The sequence below is a fragment of the Sabethes cyaneus genome, chromosome 1 (genome assembly GCF_943734655.1).
Source record: "Sabethes cyaneus chromosome 1, idSabCyanKW18_F2, whole genome shotgun sequence".
Taxonomy (NCBI): Eukaryota; Metazoa; Arthropoda; class Insecta; order Diptera; family Culicidae; genus Sabethes; species Sabethes cyaneus.
In genome coordinates, this window is record NC_071353.1 from 119316878 (window position 1) to 119321305 (window position 4428).

Genomic DNA, 4428 nt, shown 5'->3' on the forward strand with positions numbered 1-4428 from the left:
ATAAGAGGCTAAGAATGACTGTATTACTGAGGTCTGTATTACGCATTATCCAGCCGATCAAAGCTATCCTGGAGCGAGTGATGTTTGATGTAATGTAGTAACTTTGAATAACCTAGTTTTAACGTGTTGAACACTGCCTCTCATGTAAGTCATTACCTTTCTAACATATATACTTTGGATAAAGCATTAGTCTCAACGCAACTCACAATGGCCTACGTATGTGTTTCGGGGGCACTCTCGAGTCCTTTCGAATTCCTCAGAGGACTGTCATGTATGTTATTCAACATCGCTAACGAAGGTGTGATCCGGCGAGCGGACATCGAAACGAGAGGAACGATCTTCAGCAAGAGTAGCCAACTCCTAGCGTTCGCAGACGACCTTGACATCGTTACTAGAAAGGCAAGAGGATTGAGATAAATCAATACGTCGAAAACCAAATATATGGTCATTGGCGGAAATAGCGCTCATTTCTAGAAAAAAGGGGGAGGGGGGCTATAGCTCCTGGTATTGTTTTCGACCTCGACCATTTTGTTTTGTCGGCATTGTGAAATTAAATGGCGGGGGGCGAAGGGAGGGCTTAGGCCGCCCTAGCCCCCTAGTTACGTCAATGAATATGGTAAGTAGAGGCTCCAGAAAAAAAGTGTACTTCCCGCCGACAGTGACTATTGACGGCGATGAACTTGAAGTGGTTGATGAGTTCGTATACTTGAGATCTCTAGTTACCGCCGACAATAATACGTCTATGGAGATTAAACGACGCATTAAAGCTCAGCAAGACGCTTCGATCAAGGAGCATACGCCGCCGCACAAATCTGACGATGTACAAAACGCTAATCAGACCGGTAGCCCTCTACGGACTTGAGAAATCAACATTGCGTACGGAGGACATACGTGCACTTGCCGTATTTGAACGAAGGCTGTTCGTTGGTAAACGACTGGATGATTCGCAAAACAAACCGCACAGTGGTTCTCAACCTTTTATCCAGCAACTACTATCCCTGCTTCCTCGTGGTACGAGCAGGAATAGGAGCAACCTTAGCAGAGATCGGGTAACCAACCCCGGTAAAAGCTAAGGTCGTCTATTGATAGGGAAGGGGGAATTATCGTCCTCGTGTCGGTGTGGGATGCAATACAGTATTGTCACGATGGTCCTCCGGCGACACAGGGGGTTGGTGCAGGTCTTACAAACCATCCGTAAAACTTACCAGTACAGGAAGCAAATAATGTAAATACTTACTTACTTAGGTGGCTTGCCGTCCTAAGACAAAGCCTGTTGAACAAAATTTCTCCATGTAACTCGGTTGAGGGCTACCGCTCTCCAATTCCTCGGACACCGAGTACTCTCCGCCAGATCTCGATCCACCTGGTCTAACCATCTTGCTCGCTGCGCTCCTGGTCGTCTTGTTCCTACCGGATTTGAGGCGAACACCATCTTTGCAGGGTAGTTGTCCGGCATTCTTGCAACATGCCCTGCCCATCGCATCCGTCCAGCTTTAGCCACCTTCTGGATACTGGGTTCGCCATAGAGCTGTACGAGTTCATGGTTCATCCTCCGCCTCCATACTCCGTTCTCCTGTACGCCGCCGAAGATCGTTCTTAGCACTCGTCGTTCGAAAACTCCGAGCACTCGCAGGTCCTCCTCGAGCATTGTCCATGTTTCATGCCCGTAGAGAACAACCGGTCTAATAAGCGTCTTGTACAGGGTGCACTTTGTACGGGGACTTAGTCTGCTCGACCGCAATTGCTTGTGGAGCCCATAGTAAGCACGACTTCCGCTGATAATACGCCTCCGAATCTCACGGCTGGTATCATTGTCCGCCGTTACCAGTGAGCCAAGGTAGACAAATTCATCGACTACCTCAAACTCATCGCCGTCGATCAATATACTACTGCCCAAGCGGTGTCGTTCGGCCTCGGTTCCGCTGGCCAGCATGTACTTTGTTTTAGACGTATTTACCTTTAACCCAATCTTTTCTGCTTCGCGCTTTAGTCTGGTGTACTGTTCAGCCACCGCCACAGATGTTCTGCCGATAATATCCATGTCATCGGCAAAGCAGACGAATTGACTAGATTTGTTGAATATCGTGCCCCGCGTGTTGATATCCGCTCGGTTCATAACACCTTGTAGCGCTATGTTGAACAGCAGGCATGAAAGACCATCACCTTGACGAAGCCCTCTGTGTGATTCGAATGAACTTGACAATCCACCCGAAATCAGAACACAGCACTGCGTACCATCCATCGTAGATTTAATCAGTTTGATGAGCTTCCTGGGGAAGCTGTTCTCGTCCATGATTTTCCATAGCTCTTTCCGGTCGATGGTATCATATGCGGCTTTGAAGTCAACGAATAAATGATGCGTGGGAACTCTGTATTCACGGCCCTTTTGGAGGATTTGCCGCAGTGTAAATATTTGATCCGTTGTAGACCGACCTTCGACGAAGCCGGCTTGATAAGTTCCCACAAATCTATTCGCAATTGGTGATAGACGGCGGAAAATGATTTGGGACAGCACTTTATAAGCGGCATTGAGAACGGTGATCGCTCGATAGTTCTCACAGTCCAACTTGTCGCCCTTTTTGTAGATCGGGCAGATAATCCCATCTTTCCACTCCTCCGGTAGCTGTTCCGTATCCCAAATTCTAACAATTAGTCGGTGTAGACAAACGGCCAGCTTTTCTGGTCCCATTTTAATAAGCTCCGCTCCGATGCCATCTTTTCCAGCTGACTTGTTGTTCTTTAGCTGCATGATGGCCTCCTTAACTTCGCCTATCGTTGGGGCTGGCACCTCTTCCCCGTTTACTGCACCGTCGAAATCGCTTTCCCCGCCGCCATGGTTTTCCGCCTGGGCGCCATTCAGGTGTTCGTCGAAGTGCTGCTTCCACCTATCCGTCACCTCACGATCGTCCGTCAGAATACTGCCAGTCTTATCCCGACACATTTCGGCTCGCGGCACAAAGGCCATGCGGGATCCGTTCAGTTTCTGGTAGAACTTCCGCGTTTCCTGAGAACGATGCAGCCGCTCCAACTCCGCATATTCCTGCTCTTCCAGGTTGCGCTTTTTCTCCCGAAAGATTTGGTTTCGCTGCATCTTCTTCTGTTTGTGTCTTTCCACGTTCTGACGTGTGGCACTGCGCATCTTGGCCGCCCGCGCAGCGTTCTCCTCATCCATCACCCTCCTACATTCATCGTCAAACCAATCGTTCCGCTGATTCCGGGCCACATGCCCGATAGAGCTCTCCGCTACACTGCTGATGGCTGTTTTGATAGTGTTCCAACAGTCCTCGAGAGGGGCTTCGTCCAGCTCGTCCTCTTCCGGCAGTGCAGCTTCGAGTGAATGCGCGTAGTTTGCGGCGACGTCTGGCTGCTTCAGCCGCGCGAGATCTAACCGAGGCTGGCGTCGGTACCGAATGTTGTTCACAACGGAGAGTCTTGGGCGCATCTTAACCATCACTAGGTAGTGGTCCGAGTCAACGTTAGCGCTTCGATAGGATCTGACGTCGATAATGTCTGAGAAGTGCCGACTGTCGATCAAAACGTGGTCGATCTGTGATTCTGTCTGATTTGGTGACTTATGGTGGATTCTGTGCTGGAAAAAGGTACTACGTACGGCCATATTCTTGGAGGCGGCAAAGTCGATAAGTTTTAGGCCCATTTCATTGGTTCGCTGGTGCGCACTGAACCTTCCAATCACCGGTTTGTATTCCTCCTCCTGGCCGACCTGAGCATTGAAATCCCCGATGACGATCTTGATATCATGTTTTGGGCAGCGGTCGTATTCACTCTCCAACTGCGCGTAGAATTCATCCTTGTCGTCATCGGTACTTCTGAGGTGAGGGCTGTGCACGTTGATGATGCTTATGTTGAAGAATCGGCCCTTGATTCTCAACCTGCACATTCGAGGATTGATTGGCCACCACCCAATCACCCGTTTCCGCATCTCGCCCATCACTATGAAAGCTGTACCCAGCTCGTGTGTGTTGCCGCAGCTCTGGTAGATGATATGTCCATCTCTGAACGTACGTACCGTTGAGCTCTTCCAGCACACCTCCTGCAGCGCAACAACGTCGAACTTGCGGCTCTTCAATACGTCGGAGAGCACTCGAGTGCTCCCTTGGAAGTTGAGAGATCGGCAGTTCCACGTCCCGAGTTTCCAATCCATAGTCCTTTTTCGTCGCGTGGGTCTATTCCGATTGTTCCAGTAAGAATATATTTGTGCTTCGTTCCATGCTTTAATATTTTTCGTGGTGACGGCTTGCAAAGCCTGCTACACCAACCCCCTGTTTCGCCGGAGGGCCAACGAAGCTCGAAAGAGCCCTCCTTTCCTGTCAGCATACGACCTTGGCTTCCACCGGGGTTGGTTACCCGATCTCCACCAAAGTTGCTCGTATCCCGGCTGGTACCACGAGGCGGTAGGAATAGGAGTTG